Source organism: Eubalaena glacialis, chromosome 3 (genome assembly GCF_028564815.1).
Source record: "Eubalaena glacialis isolate mEubGla1 chromosome 3, mEubGla1.1.hap2.+ XY, whole genome shotgun sequence".
Classification (NCBI taxonomy): Eukaryota; Metazoa; Chordata; class Mammalia; order Artiodactyla; family Balaenidae; genus Eubalaena; species Eubalaena glacialis.
This window is the reverse complement of record NC_083718.1, coordinates 118,898,292-118,920,515: the sequence shown is the minus strand read 5'-3', so window position 1 is coordinate 118,920,515 and position 22,224 is coordinate 118,898,292. Positions and strand designations below refer to the sequence as shown.

General features: G+C 36.5%; 1 pseudogene; it reads left to right on the top strand.

Annotated features, from left to right (window-relative positions):
* Nucleotides 1-2,939: 2,939 nt before the first annotated feature.
* Nucleotides 2,940-22,224, top strand: part of LOC133087151 (calcium-activated chloride channel regulator 4-like) — a 48,975-nt pseudogene continuing 29,690 nt past the window's right edge.

Here is a 22,224-nt window from a genome sequence, read left to right as displayed (position 1 = left end):
AAATTTATAAAGGAAATTGAAGATTATTCAAAGAAATGGAAAGGTATCCCATGCTGTTGAATTGGAATAATTAATATTATTAAAATGGCCATACTATCCAAAGCAATCTACAGATTTAATGCAATCCCTATCAAAATACCAAGTATACCTCTCCTGAACTAGAACACATAGTCCTAAAACTTAGATAGACCCACAAAAGACTTTGAATTGCCAGAGCAATCCTGAGAAAAAAGAGCAAAGCTGGAGATATAACCCTCTCAGACTATTATAGATTTGGTATATATTATAGATTTGGTATTTGGTATAGATGTGGTATAGATTTCAGACTATACCACAAAGCTACAGTAATCAAAACAGCATGGTACTGGCACAAAAACAGATATATAGATCAATGGAACAGAATAGAGAGCCCAGAAATAAACTCATGCACCTATGGTCAAATAAACTTCAACAAAGGAGGGAAGAATATACAATGGAGAAAAGACAATCTCTTCAACAAGCAGTTCTGTGAAAACTGGATAGCTACATGTAAAACAATGAGGTTAGAACATTCCCTCACACGGACTTCCCTGGTGGTTCGGTGGGTAAGACTCTGCGCTCCCAGTGCTGGGGGCCTGGGTTCAATTCCTGGTCGGGGAACTAGATCCCACATGCATGCCACAGCTAAGAGTTTGCATGCTGCAACTAAGAGTCCGCATGCTGCAACTAAAATATCCCACATGCCGCAACTAAGACCCAGCGCAGCCAAAATAAATAAATAAATAACCATTCCTTCACACTACATACAAAAATAAACTCTAAATGGATTAAAGACCTAAATGAAAGACCCCAAACCATAAAACTCCTGGAAGAGAACATAGGTGAAACACCCTTTGATATAAATCATAGCAATATTTCCTTGGATCAATCTCCTAAGTCAAAGAAGTAAAAGTAAAACTAAACAAATGGGACCTAATTCAACTCAAAAGCTTTTGCACATCAAAGGAAACCATCAACAAAATGAAAATACAACCTACAGAATGGGGGAAAATATTTTCAAATAATGTGACCAACAAGGGGTTAATATCCAAAATATACAAACAGTTCATACACTCAATATCAAAAAAGGAAACAATTCGATAAAAAAATTGACAGAGGACTTGAATAGACATTTTTCCAAAGAAGACATCCAGATGGCTAACAGGCACATGAACGGATACTCAACATCACTAATTATTAGAGAGATGCAAATCGAAACCACAATGAGGTATCATCTCTCACCTGTCAAAAAGTCTACAAATAACAAATGTCAGAGAGGTTGTGGAGGAAAGGGAACCCTCATACACTGTTGGCAAAAATGTAAATTGGTGCAGCCACTAGGGAAAACAGTGTGGAAGCTCCTTTAAAAAACTAAAAATAAAACTACTATATGATCCAGCAATTCCACTCCTGCGTATATATCCAGAAAGATCAAAAACACTAATTCAAATGATACATGCACTCATATGGTCACAGCAGCACTATTCACAATAGCCAAGACATGGAAGGAAACCAAGTGCCCATCAACAGACAATTGGATCAAGAAGATGTGTGTGTGTGTGTGTGTGTGTGTGTGTGTGTGTGTGTGTGTGTATATAAAACTCAGCCATTAAAAAGAATGAAATACTGCCATTTGCATCAAAATGGATGGAACTAAAGAATATTACACTTTGTGAAGTAAGTCAGAGAAAGACAAATATGATATGCTATCACTTATATGTGAAATCTAAAAACTAATACAAATGAATGTAAAACAAAACAGAAAAAGACTCACAGACATAGAAAAGAAACTTGTGGTTACCACAGGGGAGAAAGAAGAGGGGAGGGACAGACTAGGGGTATGGGATTAACAGATACAAACTACTATATATAAAATAGATAAGCAGCAAGGATACACTGTATAGCACAGGGAGTTATACCCATTATCTTGTAATAACCTATAATGGAAGAGAATCTGCAAAAATACTGAATTACTATGTTGTACACGTGAAACTAACACAATATTGTAAATCAACTATGCTTCAATTAAGAAAAAATTTTTTTCACTTAGGTCTCTAAGCCAAATCACCCAATTTGGTATTATTTACATTTAAAAATCTTACTTAATATTCCAATATTTATACTCTTGGTAAATAATTTAATAATAAAACCACTTCTGGGCTTCCCTGGTGGCGCAGTGGTTGAGAATCTGCCTGCCAATGCAGGGGACACGGGTTCGAGCCCTGGTCTGGGAAGATCCCACATGCCGCGGAGCAACTAGGCCCGTGAGCCACAATTACTGAGCCTGCGCGTCTGGAGCCTGTGCTCCGCAACAAGAGAGGCCGCGATAGTGAGAGGCCCACGCACCGCGATGAAGAGTGGCCCCCACTTGCCGCAACTAGAGAAAGCCCTCGCACAGAAATGAAGACCCAACACAGCCATAAATAAATAAATAAATAAATAAATTAATTAAAACCACTTCTAAAATTGAGAAACACCACCATCATTTCTGTTTCTATCAACTTTATTACAAATTTTATTAATTTTCACATAACTTGCTACAGAAAGTAATAAGCATTTGTCTACACTTAAAAAATTAATAAGTATAAAGTATAGAAAATGTATCCAAGAAGAAAATGTGCAAAGTATTTTATAAAAAGATCTGATTTCTAGTATGCATCTTGATCACTTTTACAATAACATACAATAAAACAACTGTGTGCCCAGAAGCCAAGTACATTCCCACTTTCCAAACACTGACCTTTATACAGTTAATATCCCATAATCAGCCAACACTGATAAAATATATACATATATACTCCTAAAAAGAGAGAGAGAGACAGAGAGAAACAAAGAGAGATAGAGAGGGAACTGGAGAGGGTGAGAAAGAAAAGCCTCTTGAACAAACCAAAGTTGGGATCAGGACCAACTCAAGAGGAACAATGGGGTTATTCAGAAGTTTTGTCTTCCTCTTAGTCCTATAGGTGCTGCAGGGGTCCAATACTCCCCTTGTTCGGCTGAATAACAATGGCTATGAGGGCATTGTCATTGCTATAGACCCTGCTGTGCCAGAACATTAAACACTAACTGAACAGATAAAGGTAAGGAAGAAATGGAATTTCTCTTGTTTGAATTGTAGAGAAGAAAAAAGTTAGTAGTTAATAATTGCAATGGAAACTTCTTGGTACTCCAGGAAGTTTAAAAGCAGCATGGTACAGGGAAGACAATGCTGGAATGGGCAGTGGGAATTGAAGGTTCTATACAGCGTTCTACCCTGTCTCACCATAAAACCAAAGACAAGGCATGGGGCCTCCCTGATCCTCCGTTTTTCCATCTGTAAATTAGCAATTGGACTCGTTTGTTCCTTAAACAATTATTTATTGAATGCTTGCTTATGGCATGCCAGGAGAGAGAGCAGTGAATTTTTTTAAAGCTCCTGATCTTCTGCAGTATATATCCTTTTCAGATGATATAGATAATAAAAACATGTCAACGTAGAGCAGGCCAATGGTAGTAAGTTGCTATGCAGTGAAATAAATCAGCAAAGGGGGATAGGCAGTGTTGGTGGGACTGGGGTAGGGAGAGAATGTGGGTTACTGTTTCATGCAGGATAGTCAGGGAAGTTCTCACTGTTGATGTGACATCTGGGCAGAGGCCTGCGATGAGTGAGGGAAGAGCCCACTGAAAACCTGGGGAGGGGACAGTAGGTACAGCAGCATGGAGGTGACAGCATGCTTGATGTGAGCAAGGAAACAGCTGTGAATGCATAGGAGGAAGGCTGGGGAGAGCTGAAGTTGGAGAGGGAGCAGGGCCCAGAACATTGGAAAGATTTGGGCTTTTACTTTGAGTGAGATCAAACCCATAGAATGATCTGTGCAGAGGCGAGGTGTGCTCTCTTCTGCTTATTCTGAGATCATTCTGATGGCAGTGTTGAGGAAACTCTGTACAGGGCTTCCACTTGTCCTTCATCCTGTATAAGCTCTGTTGCAGCACAGAGGTACAGAGGGACACTGGGTAGGAAGCTGCTGCAGATGAGAACTGATGGTGACTAGGAACAGGGATATTGTGGTAGAGATCATTACTGTGGTGTGATTCTGGACATATTCTGAGAGTATCATAGAGAAATGTGCTGATAGTTTAGATGTGTGGGGTAGAGGAGGGGTGGAGGGAAAGTAGGAATCACAGAAAACTTCAGGGGTTTTGGCCTGAACACTTGGAAAAATATAATTATCATCAATTGAGAAGTAACCTCCAGCCTATTTTGGGAGCTCTCTAAAGTCCCTTTCCTACCAACAGCCAGTCCTCTGGTCTTCAGTTCTCTGTACTCTGGCTTCTGGCTGATCCCTGACCTGAGCCCAATCAGTTTAATGGTCTCTTCAATACATCAAGAGCACACTAGAGCAACTTCCAGAGAAAAGGAAAGGATCCCTTGGAAATCTTGAAGAATAGTTCTATTGTGGTCTTAGGTCAGGAAGAATTGAGAAGGAGGATCTACTTTGACATAAAAAATACCGTAGACTGTGGTGCTGCCAGCAACATGAAGAGGTTGACATAGTCATACAGCACCCAGTATTCCTCAATTATTCAGTGCATTTGATCATGCAGAATAGATTACCAATGAACCTTTCATCTAGCTGTTTCCTCCACTAGATAATAAGGAGGAACAATTTCTCTCATTCATCATAACATTTTTGGGTTTGGGATACTAAACAATATAAGGTGATATTATTTTCAGCTTGATGGCAGAGCAAGAAGCTCTGCCTATGATCAAAAAGCTCTGCCTCTCCTATGAATTTTTCCACTACTCCACTCGCTGTGCTCCCAAGCCAGCTGCCTCTGCTGGGAGGTGGGAATATAGTGAAAATCTCTTCTATGGGCCATCGCCATAAACTGCTTTCCTCAGCTTGCATCAGGTAAGGCTGTTCCCTACTAGGAATTATAATAGTAATGATATCAATGAGTTTTATGACTGCCTATATGTACTTTATAACTCATTTCATGTTTGTGGCAACCTTAAGGATAGGTTGTAATAGTATATTAAAGAGATAATGAGGGCTTCCCTGGTGGTGCAGTGGTTGAGAATCCGCCTGCCAGTGCAGGGGACACGGGTTCGAGCCCTAGTCTGGGAAGATCCCACATACCGCAGAGCAACTGGGCCCGTGAGCCACAACTACTGAGCCTGCGCGTCCGGAGCCTGTGCTCTGCAACAAGAGAGGCCGCGATGGTGAGAGGCCCGCGCACCGCGATGAAGAGTGGCCCCCACTTGCCGCAACTAGAGAAAGCCCTCGCACAGAAATGAAGACCCAACACAGCCAAAAATAAAAATAAATAAATAAAATAAAATTAAAAAAAAAAAAAAGAGATAATGAGACTGAGATTCAAAGCAGTCATATAAACCAGCCAAGGTTTAAGCCAGAGTATTAAGCTAGTATTGCAACGAAGTCTAGATGCTTCCAAAATCCATGCCATTTATCATATTAAGCAATTCCTTGTAATGCCAAACATAAGTATTTGACTTTTGATGTAGGATTATAGAAGACTGAAAGCTGTTAAATGTGCAGAATTAAGCCACAATTTTGGACTGACAGGTAACAGATTTCAAATTCTGAATCAGAAACCCTACTCACCAGTCAGTTGCTTTTTTGTATTAATGACTGAAAGTGAGAATTGCTTGTGATGAATGCCTGTTCATTTAGTCTACTCTCCCTTGGCCATCCTCACTTCTCTTTTTTTCCTATAATAATAATAATATTTCCTATAATAACAGCTTCTACTTATCTGCATGAAGCCACAGAAAAAAGGTTTTTTTTCAAAAATGTATCAATATTAATTCCAGAGAACTGGAAGAACAAAACTCAGTACAAGAGGCCAAAACATGAAAGCTACAAACATGTAAGAGTCAAAAATCTTCTCTTAAAAATATTTTCTCTACTGCTTCTCAATTTTGACCTAAATTACTCATTTCAGGGTTTTTTAGACAAATGTTATCATTTCTATTCCTATCTTTTAGAAATCTTTTTAAATGTTCTCAGGTTGACGTTTTAGTCACACCACCTACCCTCCCAGGTAGAGATGAGATATATACCAAGCAGTTCACTGCCTGTGAAGAAAAAGGAGAATACACTCATTTCACCCCCGACTTTGTACTTGGAAAAAAACAAAATGAATTTGGACCATCAGGTAGGAATTTTGGTTAAAACAAATATTTTGCCATGATTCCAACATGCAGCTTTATATCCATGTTCAGTGCACAAGCCTTGGAGCCAGAGTCCCTAGGGTCAAATCCTGACTCCCCTACAGCTATGGGTGACCTTGTACAAGCGACTCAGCCTCTCTGTGCTTATTTCCTAAAAAAATGGTGAATAGAGGAGCTCCTATCTTATAGAAATGTTGGGAATATTAAACTAGATCATCCTTGTAATTGTACTCAGTATGGTCTCTACAGAAATTTGAACATGGGATGGCCATAGTAAATGTTTTGCTTTAGGAACACTTTTTAGATTTTAATTTTTCAGTTCTCCACTTCTGGATATTAATCAATCACATGCCACCTCCATGGAAGGCAGATGCGTGGCAAGCTGAAAAGGGCCAAGATGACAGTTCCCGGCCAATAGAAAACGCTCACAGGCTGTTAGTTGCTGATACTATTATTCAACCCATTCTTTGAACCAGATGAACTTGTCTATAAGTGATCATTTTTACCTATAAAAATGGCAATTTCATCTAGTTCAATCTAAGAAGTTAAGATTATTGTTTCAAATGAATTAAAGCACATTATTTTTCAGGTAAAAATGAAAATCATTGTCAAAGGAGGGCCCAACCCACATGTCACTACTCAATGAAAGCCTTCCTGAATCCGTACAGCCCAGAACAACTTCTTCCTCTTCCACTGCCCCTTCAGTGAACATTCATTAAGTCTCTTATCTCTGTCAAACAATCAGCTAGTCATGGTCCTCAACATTGCCTGGACCCAATCTTGAAAGCTCCATCATCCTATCCCATCCCAATCTTATCTCTCCCCCATACTTTGGTCTGACCATGTTTGTTGTACTTGGCACCTTGAATCCTTTGTGCCCTTCTAGATATACTTTCTTTTCTACCTGGCATGTCCAATGAAGTCAGTCATGTCAGCTACAAGTATAAATAGCTCAACTCCCTTAGTACTCTTATCCTTATGTTTTACTCAACTTGCCGGTTGAACTGAATTTCTAGCCAGTTTCTTTTGGCTCCTATTAATATATTTCAAAGATTGTGAAACAAAATTATAAAACTAATTGGCATCTTTAAAAAAATATGCTTTCAAAGCTCATTGAAGCCCTCAAAGCTACTCAATAATGTTTGAACTTACCTCTCTCAGCTCCCTTCTTATTCTGCATAGAAGCTGTTCTAAAGCTTCTACCACTTTTCTCAAGATCTCTAGCTACTTTTTTCAATCCCAACAAACAACAGAGGGACCTTTATTGGGAAAACAGAGCCCCTACTTCCTCTCTGCTTCCAAACTCATGTCTACCTTCATTCCGCCCATCTCCACTTGTTAGAAGATATTATTTTCTCCAATCCTTAAAGCCAATTATTCTCTAGTCATTAAAGGCAATGTCCCCATTGAGGACTGAGCTCTTGTTCTTTTCTCAGTCCCCCCACTTCAGCTGTTTCCCATTTTTGATTCCTCTCTTCCTCCCAGTCAGGTGTTTTTCCCATAATGAGATATGTGTTCATAAGAAAAAAATCTCACATTCTGCCAAACTATACCCTAAAACAACAGGTTTCTGGAAAAATAAGATTAGAAAGAGATTCCTCAAAACCTATTCAATTTATAATAATAACAATTACAACAATAACAATAGTACCTAGAGAGATGATTTGGGCCACGCAGGCAACCTCTAAGTTTTGCTGCCACAACAGATATCAACATACACTCATATAAAGTTGAAATGCTTTTTAAAAAGTAAAAATGGCTGGTGGGAACTTAGAAAATGTAGATGGGAATGGAAGGAATTCTAAGCCAAAGGCACTGCTTTTAAAACGGGCATGGGAAGTAGGGCAACCTATTATCAGCTGAGAATGAAACAAGTCTGAGAGTAGAACTCTATGAGAAGAGAGCTGCAAGTGCAGGCAGCTTTACATTTTCTTATAATCCATTAAATTCCTATTACAGTAGTTGATATGAGGACTTTTTCTTCCACAACAAAGGTTATAATTCTACTCCCAATATTCTGGTAACCGTTGCCTAGGAAACTTAAACCAGTATCTCTAAAATTGAATGTGTATAGGAACTATGGAGGGATCTTGCTAATATACAGATTTTGATTCTCTAGGTCTGGAGTGAGCCTGAGATACTTCACATCTAACAAGCTTCCAGGGGATCTTGGTGTGGTCCACAAGGACTACATTTTGAGTAACAAAGACTAAAAGACAAAACATAAAATCTGCATAATACTTATATTTTCCTCCTATTTTCAGATCTCACATGAGCTAATCTGTTTTACATAAACATATCTTGTAACAGAACAGACTCTATTTCCTATCTCTCTGCATCTTCATTTCCTCAAAAGTTTTTACTCATTATTGCTAAAGCAAAAACTCCCCCTTATATTTCCCCTTATTGCTTCTTCCTGCAACTCAATCTGTTGATTTATCTATATCCTTCCATTCACCCTGAATTCTTTGGAAAAAAAGTTTTAATTATATCCCTTTGTCTCTAAGCAGCTCCAAGTCAAGGACAATATATTACTCATCTTTATAGTTTCAGGTACATAGTACAGTGCTAAATATATATAATTAATAATAGAAATAATTGTTACATAATGAATGCTACCTATATGCTAAGCACTTTTAATGAGTCAATTCATTTCAACATCACCACAATTTTAATGTTTTATAGCAGTGTTTCTCAATCTTTTTTTCATTATTGCCCACTGGAGGAGCCTTTTTAGACTTTTTTTTACGAATGCCTCCCGTGACATTTTAATACCTCGCATGTACTATATATCTACTTATGTTGCCAGGTATTGAGCTTAAGAGATACACACACCATTGTAATCCCTAAGATTTATTAACCCCAGGCACCAATTTTTGCCACTTTGGAGACAATTTCGTCCCCAATGAGAATGCATTTTACAGATATGAAATTGAGGCATAGAGAGGTTAAGAAACTTGTCCAAGGATACACAGCTGAGAAGAGGCAATAAATGTTGAATGAATAAGATAATAATTGAAAAATTGGGTGGATGTATGGAACGATGAATGATACAAAGAAAAATATTACATTTCCTGAACTGAAGGAGGCTCGCAGTCTAATTATGTTGTTTATGTCAGTCTCCCCTACTATATAGCTACAGGTACCCAAAGCCCAGTGTATTTGGGCCATAGAAAATGCTCTAGAAATGTTTTGTTGATTTAACATGCTGTGGAATAAAAAATACACTTTATAGTATACTGTAATGTCATGTAATATAAAGAAATTATAAACAATGGCAGTCATTTAAAATCCAAATAATTGTAATAGGGGAAAAAAGGCCTTTAAAAATATTTGAGATAAATCTGGTCACTTGAATTATGATCATGTATTTGAAATATTTTCCCACAGGTAGAGTGTTTGTCCATGAGTGAGCCCATCTCCTCTGGGGAGTGTTTGATGAGTACAATGATGATGAGCCTTTCTACAGCGCTAAGTCAAAGAAAATTGAAGCAACAAGTCATGACCATTTAAATTGTCTTAGATTACTTCAGGCTGTAACTTCTTGTTTTCCTTAGTTGATTTCTTTCAAAAGCCATTTATTCACTTTTGTGCCAATGCAGGTAACAGATGCTATATCACAAAACAGTGCTTTTCTGTTTTGTTCAAAAAATGTATCTTAAAGTAGCTGGTTGTCCATGTAAAATATACATAACTTCAAGAACATTTGGTAGCCAAGTTGACATATTTTTCACCTCTCTACCACAGCTGCCAGAATTCATTTGCACTGAAGTTTGTGCTCTGTGTAAAGGCTTGTATTACATGCTAGGAGATCAAAATTACTTACATTACAAAAAAATGGGGGAAAATGGGTAAGAAGAAGTGGCAAATGCTGGCTGAGTAGGAAATCAACCCGTTTCAAAGAACCAAACAGGAATTTCTTGGGATTTAAGGTTCACTTTGAAATACCAATCTAACATCACAGTTAATAGACAATCCTCTGGGTTCTGAGATGAAGATAGCAGAATAGTTTGAGGATTGGTTTAAAATTAGGTGCCATCAATGTTAGAAGCCCTACTGTGGCTGAGGACTAGTCACAAATGTACAAGCTGAAAGATACATGATTTCAAGGAAGGCCCCAATCGCATCAGTTTCAGGACACCTATTTTAAAGAATATTACATTGATTACCTTTGTTTACATCATTTTCCCCCTAAATGCCTAGTCTCTGCTACAGAATATTCATCATGGTTCTTAATATAGATAGCACCATATGTTCCCTGAGCTTGGGGGCAAGAAAAACATAGACATGTTTAGGAAGCTCCCTAAATGATTGAATGAAATCTAGTTATCACTTCCTAAATTTGAACTGGAAACACATTTTAAAAATTGGATATATTTGCATCCCAGCATATGCATTGTAATCACTGCCACCTGTGGCCAATTTCATACAATAAAGCATACGTCTACAATGCTCCCACCATTTTTTACTCTACGATCTGCTGACCTTGGCAACACCTCACTCTTTGTTTCCAGCCACAAATTCTTTTGAATAGCAATGTTCCTCAATAATCACAACACTTGTGGTTGTGACACACCCATTCGCTAGAGGGGTAACTTCTCTAAGGACAAATCTATCTTTAAGCTAAGGTGATATTGAGAGTAAATGGGTTTACAAGTTCTCTCCTCCAGATGCCTACAGTCCATTTACTGTCTCAAAGCCACCAGGAGAAGTGTTTGAAAAAGGACTACCTGCAGCCATTTGAGTCTATGCAAGACAGCAGCAGCTTTAATATAAGCAGAAAACTCAGTCATTGTACATATCTGCAGGTCCCATTTAAAACTTCTTGAAAAATAGATAACTGCTCTGGTAGAAACCCTTAAACTTTGCTGTCAGAATATTATGTGTATAGTACACAAATCAGAACAAAAACCTTTATATAAGGATCATTGTGGATAGAAACACTTAAGATTTTCAAAAACTGTTAATGGTTAGGTTGCTTCAAAGACTAACTGTCATATTTTCAGGTGTTCTACAGATATTACTGGTATAAATAGAGTTTATAAGTGTAAAGAAAACAGCTGTGTAACTAATAGATGCAAAATTGATTCTAAGACAAAACTGTATGAAAAAGATTGTCAGTTCTTCCCTGATAAATATCAAACTGAAAAGACATCCATAATGTTTATGCAAGGTATTGATTCTATAAGTATACCAATCATTACTTTAGATTGTATATTTACAATCAAATTTGTCATCATGTTTATAAAGTATCTGTTCAAGTGACCTGAGGGACTAGATGTATTAATATAGAGTTCTTTGAACATTGGCTGCTACATAGTAAAGCACTTAACTAGTGTTATTTATTATTATTACTATTATTATTACTATCATTGTTATTGAAAGTCTACATTGCTATGATATTGACTCCTCATTGAATCATATTTCATTCAACAAACAAAAAATTTGCAGAACAGATCTTAATTTTTGTCAGGTATGTACTTATATCTTTAAATGCATTGTATATAAAACTTTTTTCATCATATTAAACTTTTAGATCATTGAATTCTGTAATGAAAAAAACCATAACTGAGAAGCTCCAAGCCTACAAAATAAAATGTGCAATTTCAGAAGCACTTGGGAGGTGATCAGCAATTCTGAGGATTTTAAAGACACTGTGCCTATGGTGGCACCACCTCCTCCGCCCGTCTTCTCATTGCTGAGGATCAGTGAAAGAACTGTGTGCTTAGTTCTTGATAAGTCTGAAAACATGAAGGTAAGTTTCATGGGGAAATTTGGGCAAGTGTTGGGAGGAGATACCACAGATCAGAGCGGTGATGAGGCTAGAAGAAAAGTGTGTAAAGGGGATTGGCTTCAATGGCCTGGGAAGAGAGATGAGAGCCCTGATGGGTTACCAAAGAGCCAATTCCAACCAATCCATTGGTGGAAAAGTGGGGGGGAGAGGTAAAGAGGAATGGGCAGAGGTAGGGATTTGACCTCTCAGGATCCAGCTGCACGTCTGGTAAGTCTCACCCTTTGGGAAGTCTAGTCCTCAGTGGATGGGGAGATTTCACTCACTAATCAGAGTCCATCCACTACAGTCTGGATTGATTCTGCCAGCTCTGGGGAGTGGTTTCATTTTGAGACAACTGGTACAGAGGCCTTAAAGAATAATTACAGTCTCTAAGTTTTGATTTCAACCCAAACCCCACCTTACCCTTCAGCTCTTATTTGTGCAGTTTATAGTCCAAAATCAGCTCTAGTTAAAAGTGTGTGCTCTTTTCCATACTATCATATGTCTCATAATACATATAACTATATTTTTCAGTTTTAACAACTCAACAAATTTATGATTGCTTTATTTAAAAACACTAATTATTGTTCATCGAAAGTTCTTACGAACACACATTGTATGTTATCTGTTATCATTTGCCAGTCAAAAACCACTTGGTTGTTTTTCTTATCCTTTTTTATTCAGGGTTCTAATCGCCTAAATCGAATGAACCAAGCAGCCAAACATTTCCTGCTGCAGACCGTTGAAAATGGATCCTGGGTGGGGATAGTTGACTTTGATAGTACTTCTCACATCAAAAGTAAGCTAATCCAAATAATAAGCAACAATGAAAGAAGAAAGCTCTTGGAGAGCTTACCTACAGAAGCTTCAGGAGGAACATCCATCTGCTCTGGAACTGAATCTGCATTTCAGGTGAAAATTGTTCAGCAAAAACAATTGTCCAGCAAAAAAAAAAGTTTGGCTTTCTTAATTTTTAAGGATATTTCTATGTTAATTTCTACTATACATATTACTGCCTAATTATAACATAATTAATTCTAAGAAGCACAGTCTTAAGCATATAGAAAGAAGCTCAATTAATTTTCTTAATGAATCAGTTAATATGAATAAATTGATGGATGAATAAGTGTCTATAAAGTCCCACTTTTGTGATTTTGTCTTGTTATCATGCAAAATTCAGTGCTCAATAAACGTTTCTTAAATAAATGAATATGCTAATGCAGCAACAGTCACCAATTTTTAGAGCAATAAACAAGTTTATGGTATGATTCCATTTTGGGCCAATCCTCATTTTAGTTTCTGTGACATTCTGTTAGGGCAATCTGACGTTAATCTGTTAAAGCAGATGTAGCAGGCACTATTACTTACATTTAGGGTAAAGAATACTGGTCAGAACATGAGTTTTGAGATCACAGTACTGGCTCTATTACTTATTAGTCACGTGATCTAGGCAAAATTTTCAGTCTCTTTGGACTCTCAATGCCTTATCTATCAAATATAGGAAAATAAGAATGCCTATCTCATAGGGTTATTGTAAGACAAGTGAAATGATACATGTTCATACTTAGAACAATATTATATTACATAGCAAATATATAATTCATAATAACTATCATTATGAATCTTATTTTTATCCCAATGGTCATCTTGAGCTCACGATTAATATCAATTGTGTCATTTTCCTGCTTAGAAATCCTGTTCCCTCACAGTCTGTAAAATTACGTCTGAATCCCTCAGTCTGACGTTATTTAAAAGCTTCTCATCCTCCAATAAACTTGCCCTCACCTCTCTTGCCAGCCTTTTTTCTCAGTTCTCCCTTCCCAATGCTCTATGCTCCAACCAATTTACTGCACACATTGTTCTCCAAGCCTCCATACCTTTGCCCATGTAATTCCTCTGCCTAAAGTGCTTCCTTCTTTCCTATCTTTGCATGTTAAAATTCTACCAATTCTTCAAAATCCTTGCTCCTTAACGTAACTTCTCCTGCTACTCCCAGCTCTATTTAATCTCCTTCTTTTATGAATTGTGTGGCATTTTAGTGTAGATTTCTAACATGAAGTCCTGGGTTCAAACCCCAATTGGCACTTACTGTTTTTGCAATCTTAAGCACAATTCTTTATCTTCCTAGTCCTCAATTACTTCATCAGTAAAGGGGATAATGAAAGTTAGCACATAGGATTGTTCATGTTTTTATTTATTCAGCATATGTTTTTGTCTGCCTGTTATGTGCCAGGCCAAGTGTACAAGACACTGGGATATAATAAATTCTGTTCTGGTGGACCATGCTATTTCAGTGGGGAACAGATAATGAATAAATAAGAAAAATTTTTTAAAGAAATGCAATTACAGATTGTGGAGAAAGTGTTGTGAAGGAACCAAACAAGATAATGTGATAAAGAGGTACTGGGAAAAAGAGTGGAACTACCTACTTTAGGTAGAGAAGCCTCTCTGATGGTCATATTTGAGCTAAGACTAGAAGGATGAGAAAGAGCCAGTTGTCAAAGAAGAAAGGAAAGTGCAAAAGTCTCATGGGAAGGGGTAGAAAAGAAGTGAATTATTCTAATAAATGAGAGAATTCCGTGATTCTGAAGTTTGGTAAATGAGGGAATATGAAATGTCGTTTGCAAGCTAGACAAGGGCTACCTCTTTCAAAATTTCAAAACCTATGATAGGAGTTTTGGATTTTATTTTAAGTACAACAGAAAACTACTGAAGGGTTTTAAGAATCAGAGAGATGTGATCAATTTATGCTTTAGGAAGATGACTCTAGTTGCGCTGGTTTATGAAGATGATGACTCTGGAAGATTACAGGGAGCAAGAGTCATAGCAGGGAAACAGGTTGGGAGCTTGAACTTAGGTTAAATGACAATGTATAAAACATTTAATACACAGCAAAGGTACAGTAAATGGTAGTGGTGTAATAGTTTGTTATTACTCTCGAACTGTAGAATATTCTGGCATATATATTAGTTGTGACTTTGTTGCTCATCTCTATACCTTGCCAGTCACTGACCCAAAACTCAATAAATATTTTTAATTGAATTCAATTATTTCTATGAATGCAGAAACCATGTAGTTCCTGCTGAATCCCCAGCACAGCAACTGATACATTGTGAGTGCTCAGTGAATAGACTAATACAAGAAAGGGAGAGGTGAAGCAGAGAGAACTCCACCTTTAGATCTTCATTTTGCACTCAAATGTAAAGGGGAAGTGTGATGAAAATGCTGTATAAATGCTGTAAATGTATAAATAATTTCCTACATTTTGCAATATATACAAGAGGCATTCCTAGTCTCAAAATATGTCAAAAAAAAAAAAACCATAATAAAGGTGGTTACATCGTTCCCTGACACTAGGTCTATAATGAATTTCTACATTCATTTCTACAAAAAGCCCTCTTTTGCAATTTTACATATACCTCTACTCTTTCATTCTATGCCCATAAAAACCCCTGCTAATCCATCATGGCATTTTTCTTCCTCTTGGTTTGAACTCAGTTTCTTAAAATAGTGTGCCAAGAAGTCACTACTAATTAAAATTGTCAGAGAAGTCAAAATACAGTTGCTATATTGGGCTAAGTTCTCCATATTTTATGTGTCAGATATATGATATTAAAAAATCTGAATTTTCACACTGTTTAGTTTAGGAGTTTGATGTAGGAAAGGGGTTCAAACCACATAAAGAACTCAATAAATATAAGTAGTGTATTCTTTGACCACCGTCTATGTGCAACAACTCTGTGCTAATTACTTTGGGAGGTAAAACAAAAATTATTTAACAAATACCTAACCTCAAGATGCTTAGAAGTTTCCATATCTTGTATTTAAGAGCTACTGAGGGTTTTCTAATTTGAAATTTGTGAATTACTTACAATTTTTTTCTAAAAGGTTATGCATTGACTTTTTATATTGTGGTTGATATTTAATCCATTTAGCTATATATGCAACTGACTTTATGTACCAAAGAATTTTTCAGAGGATAGTTTAGTCAAAGAAAGCAGATAGGTATTCAATGCCACTTACCCAGATTCTATTTTTGATGTCTGGTTGATCTGAGTTCCCTAGGCTGAATTGTCATTGTCATTTAAATGGGAAGATTGTCCACAACTCTCTTGCCACATAAGTACATTTGAGCAAACATTCCCTGTGGCAGGTGGACAGAAAATTAAAAGTCGTGTAATTCCCCGAGAGGTTGATTATAGACTCTATTATTTTAAAGCAGAGCTTTTCTCATCTATTCTGCAGTTTTGTTTATTTCCTCTAAATTTTTTTCCAGTTCCCCATGAGTTCATTTGATTTAGGGGTACCTGATAATTAATAGCCTGAATTATATTTGTAGGTAGTTAGAGAAATCTATCCCCAAATAGATGGATCCGAAATAATACTGGTGGCTGCTGGAGAGGACAAAAATGTAAGAAATTGCACGGACAAAGTGAAACAAAGTGAGGCCATCATTCATCTTATTGCTCTGGGACCACATGCCGATCAAGCAGTCATAGAGATGAGCAATGTAACAGGTAAAATATGACATACATTCTAGTCCTTTGATAACAATGCATAAATGTAAAGGCTGACAATTCGACAACTTCTCTTAAGCTCCTGCTGTGCAGGTGCTGTGCTAGGAGCCTGGGACCAGAGTTAAACCAGACCTGATCTCAAGGTGCTCACAGTCATGCTGGCTGGAGAGACAAATAAAACTAGTAATCAGATAGCATAATCAGATAACATTCTTCCATAACAGGGGACATACATAGGAGTCAAGCACTATGTGAGCAGAGGGAGCCATTAATTCTCCCAGGGTTGAATAGAGTCAGGGAAAGAAGGCATGAGAGATGAGGTGACTTTTGGGCTTGGCCTTGAACAAGATGTTGGAAAGATGTTTACTGGAGGAAAAAGGGATGAGAGAAGATCAATTCATGAGTAAAAAAAAAATCATGTTGGGATGACAATGCAAGGCACGTTGAAAGACACTGGGAAATCCATGAGACTGGGATAGGAGGGGGACAGGATTAACAGAAGCTGAGGCTGTATAGATCTAAATAGAAATGAAATTTCTAGGTAAACATTTACTTTGGTAGCTGTTATCTTAGATATATAGTCGTGTGATGAAAATGGACTGCATGTTTTCAATGGCTTTTTTTTTTTAATCTGGAAAAGTATTTCTTTCACCTCAATTTTTTTTAAACATCTTTATTGGAGTGTAATTGCTTTACAATGGTGTGTTAGTTTCTTCTGTATAACAAAGTGAATCAGCTATAAGTATACATGTATCCCCATATTCCCTCCCTCTTGCACCTCCCTCCCACCCTCCCTATCCCACCCCTCTAGGTGGTCCCAAATCACCTAGCTGATCTCCCTGTGCTATGCAGCTGCTTCTCACTAGTTATCTATTTTACATTTGGTAGTGTGTATATGTGAATGCTACTTCTTTTTTTTTGATTTTATGTCCAAATTTTATCTCCTGGAGTCTAAATATCTTTTTTTTAACATCTTTATTGGAGTTTAATTGTGGAAACTTTTGGCTGAAATGCATCAAATAATCATAGAATACTAGAAAGATGTTATAATTCCATGTATTAAAATTCACAGACTTCCCAGCCTTTGAGGGGAATTATTCACTTTTTCAAAAGCTACAGTTCTATCAATGTTGGCCTCCAGATTTTCCAACCAGTGTGGGTCAGAATCAGAAAATTAGAAAGGTTAAAGAGCTGCTATATTGAGATATCCTGACAAGAGCTGACAATGAGGAGATGGAAAAATGGTAAGCAATGGAGACAAGACCACAAAACGACTACTTTGGGGGTTACTTGAGACAAAATAAATTACGATGGCCATAAAAGCACTTTAAAAATGATGGGAGTTTGTACGACCAAGTATTTAAAAAGCAAATATATATTTGGTAACATTAAAAGCCAATTTAAAAATAAATAGCATTTGCAAATGCTACTTCTTAAACATAGTAGAGGATATATATTTTAAATTGTCAGGATGATTTAGGAATAACATTATGAGTATCAATTACTGTATTCAATTGGCTTTTAAAAATAGGTTTTATAACTTTTTTCTTAGATTTATCTTCTGGAATAGTTTGAATCAAGATAAAGCTTGTTTCACATATTGTTTTTGATTTTTTTAAACATTTTTATTTTATATTGGAGTAGAGTTGATTTACAATGTTGTGTCAGTTTTAGGTGTACAGCAAAATGATTCAATTATATATACATGTATAATTCTCTTTTTCAGATTCTTTTCCCATATACGTTATTACAGAATACTGAGTTTCCTGTGCTATACAGTAGGTCGTTGTTGATCATCTGTTTTGTATATTGTAGTGTGTATATGTTAACCCCAACCTGCTAATTTATCTCTCCCCCACCTTTTCCCTTTGGTAACCATAAGTTTGTTTTCCAAAACTGTGTTGAATAAAAGTGGCAAGAGTGGACATCCTTGTCTTGTTTCTGATCTTAGAGGAAATGCTTTCAGTTTTTCACCACTGAGAATGATGTTTGCGGTGGGTTTGTCGTATATGGCCTTTATTCTGTTAAGGTAGGTTCCCTCTGTGTCCACTTTCTGGAGAGTTTTTATCATAAATGAGTGCTGAATTTTGTCAAAACCTTTTTCTGCGTCTATGGAGATGATCATATGGTTTTTATTCTTCAGTTTATTGATGTGGTGTATCACACTGATTGATTTGCATATATTGAAAAATCCTTGCATCCCTGGGATAAATCCCACTTGATCATGGTGTATGATCCTTTTAATGTATTGTTGGATTTGGTTTGCTAGTATTTTGTTGAGGATTTTTGTGTCTATGTTCATCAGTAATATTGGCCTGTAATTTTCTTTTTTGTGGTATCTTTGTCTCGGTATGGTATCAGGGTGATGGCGGCCTCATACAATGAGTTAGGGAGTTTTCCTTCCTCTGAAACTTTCTGGAACAGTTTGAGAAGGATAGGAGTTAGCTCTTCTCTAAATGTTTGATAGAATTCGCCTGTAAAGCCATCAGGTCCTGGACTTTTGTTTGTTGGGAGTTTTTAAATCACAGTTTCAATTTCAGTGCTTGTGATTGGTCTTTTCATATTTTCTATTTCTTCCTGGTTCAGTCTTGGGAGATTGTACCTTTCTAAGAATTTGTCCATTTCTTCCAGTTGTCCATTTTACTAGCATACAGTTGCCTGTAGTAGGCTCCTATGATCCTTTGTATTTCTGTGGTGTTAGCTGTAACTTCTCCTTTTTCATTTCTAGTTTCACTGATTTGAGTCCTCTCCCTTTTCTTCTTCATGAGTCTGGCTAAAGGTTTATCAATTTTGTTTATCTTTTCGAAGAACAAGCTTTTAGTTTCATTGATCTTTGCTATTGTTTTCTTTGTCTCTATTTATTTCCTTTCTGATATTTATGATCTCTTTCCTTCTACTAACTTTAGGTTTTGTTTTTTCTTCTTTCTCTAGTTGCTTTAGGTGTAAGGTTAATTAAAGTTGTTTGAGATTTTTCTTGTTTCCTGAGGTAAGATTGTATTGCTGTAAACTTCCCTCTTAGAACTGCTTTTGCTGCATCCCATAGGTTTTGGATCGTTGTACTTTCATTTTCATTTGTCTCTAGGTATTTTTTGATTTCCTCTTGATTCCTTCAGTGATCCATTGGTTGTTTAGTAGCATATTGTTTACCCTCCACATGTTTGTGTTTTTTCAGTTTTTTTTCTTGTTGTTTATTTCTAATCTCATAGTGTTGTGGTCAGAAAAGATGCTTGATATGATTTCAATTTTCTTAAATTTACTGAGGCTTTCTTCGTGGCCCAGCATGTGGTAAATTCTGGATAATGTTCCATGTGCATTTGAGAAGAATGTGTAATCTGCCACTTTTGGATGGAATGCTCTATAAATACCAATTAAGTCCATCTGACCTAATGTGTCATTTAAGACCTGTGTTTTCTTATCGATTTTCTGTCTCAATGATCTGTCCATGGATGAAAGTGGGGTATTAAAGTCCCCCACTATTATTGTGTTACTGTCGACTTCTCCCTTTATGGCTGGTAGTATTTGCCTTATATATTGAGGTGCTCCTATGTTGGGTGCATATGTATTTACAATTGTTATATCTTCTTCTTGGATTGATCCCTTGATCATTATGTAGTGTCCTTCTTTGTCTCTTATAACAGTCTTTATTTTAGAGTCTATTTTGTCTGATATGAATATTGCTACTCCAGCTTTCTTTTGATTTCCATTTGCATGGAATACCTTCTTCCATCTCCTCTTACAGTAAATTTTTAATTAAAATCAAGACTTTAATATGAAATTATTCACCCAATTACATGATGAAATTAGAGTTTATGTGTGTGAATACAATAGTAAATGACTTAAAAGTAGAAAGCAAATTATACCCAAAAAAGTATGTCCAAAATTATGCTTTAATAATGTAAATAGATATTATTTACCATTTAATAAACCAATGCATAAAGTTAATCCACTACATTTTTTTCTAAATATATATTACCTTTAATTTTTATGGATGGATAATTCAGGGATTATCTTCTTATGTATTTTACCATGGATGTAAACCAGATTTTCACATAATGAAAGTAGTAGCACTAAATTATAATATGAAATCAAGACCAGAACAAGACTCTGAAGCTCTTCGTGTCTCATTTCCTCATTTGGAATATGAAACCATATGATATTTCTGAGCTAAAACTCCTGGGACTCATTATGAAGTTTTCAGCTTTTGAAATGATCAAAAAGACAGTAAGAAAATTGTGAATTTCTAGCCTTTCTCGTTATGTGAATCAAGTACGTAAATATAAATTGAAAGAAGGACTGTGAACAAATAGCACTGGCATATGTAACAATTGTTTCTTTTTCTTTTCCCATATGGGTTAGATTAGAAATAACATCAAAACTTAATAATGTTAAATTTCCCCTACCAAAGTTAGACTTTGTCCAATAATATAGCACCCATTATTCTAGGAATTCATTTAAAAATATCATACTTCCATGCCCCCCCTGCCCCACCACTTGACACCTGTGAAATAGATTCAAAGTCAAACAAATGCACCTCAGAACTTGGCTTGTGGGAAGAAGGAATATATTTTGGAGAATAGTTGAACAGGAGAAAGAGAGTGAATAATCATTGCGTATCTATGGATCTAGTTCTTCTCTTGCTTCTTCAACCATTTTCTTCACTGGCTTTCTATTTTATCCACCCTTCTGAATTTAACTCCTTTTCTCAACTTCTGTGTCTCAAAAGCACTATCACTACTTAGATTCAAAAACTTTGAGAAAACTTCGTTTCTTCTCCATTCATGTCCCATTATAATGTCAATGCAGCCTGTTTCTTTCAAAATATATTTTACAAAAACCTGTTTCTCTCTATATCCATTCTCACTGTCTATCTCATGTCACTTTATGCCAAGACTCCTATATCCCGTCTTCTATTTCATCAAATCACTGCCTATATTAAAACTTACCAATGATCACCTAAGTAAACCTATTTTCCTCTATTCTCCAATATGAGAAGTGCAGAAGTTGTAGGATATGGGGGTAAATAATATATGCAGATTGGTCTGGAGATCTGGTTTGGAGATACCCTGCAAACTGTTGTACAGATTGGTCTGGAGATCTAGTGTGGCAGAAAATAGAGTAAAAACTGAAGGAGAATAGAGGTCATTTCTGAGGTTGTCAACCTGGTTGACTAAAGAATGATGATACCACAGACTGAAACTGAGAAGCAAGGAGGGAGAATTGATTTCAAACATATTATTTTGTGTTGTGTTTGAGCCTTGGTAACTTTGACTAGCTGGTGGGACATTTAAGTGGAATTCTCAAAAGGCAGTTAAAAGTGTAAGAGCAGAATAAGGGAAATCAGCCAGAAAGGAAATATTTGCATAAAGGTGATGTTCAAAGTTTTGAGCATGGAGTTCTCAAAGGGAGTGGAGGAGCCGGTTGAAAATTCTGCTCCCCTCATTTGTAATATCTGTAGTAAGTTCTTAAATAATGAAAATTTAAAATTAAACAAATTTTTGCAAGATTAATTTAGATTCATGAATATGATGGGTGGGACTTTGTAAAATATGTTGGCCAACTAGATGCCTGTTACAATAACCAAACATAAGTTGATGGGAACTTGGATTTGGGTGGTGGTGGCCACTGGAATACAGAGGAAAGGCTGCATCCCACTATTTATTCAGTTCTGTTTTATAGTACTCTTATACAGCCAAAGCTCTATTTCTTTATTAGATCTTCCTGGTAGGAGTCTAAAAAAGTTA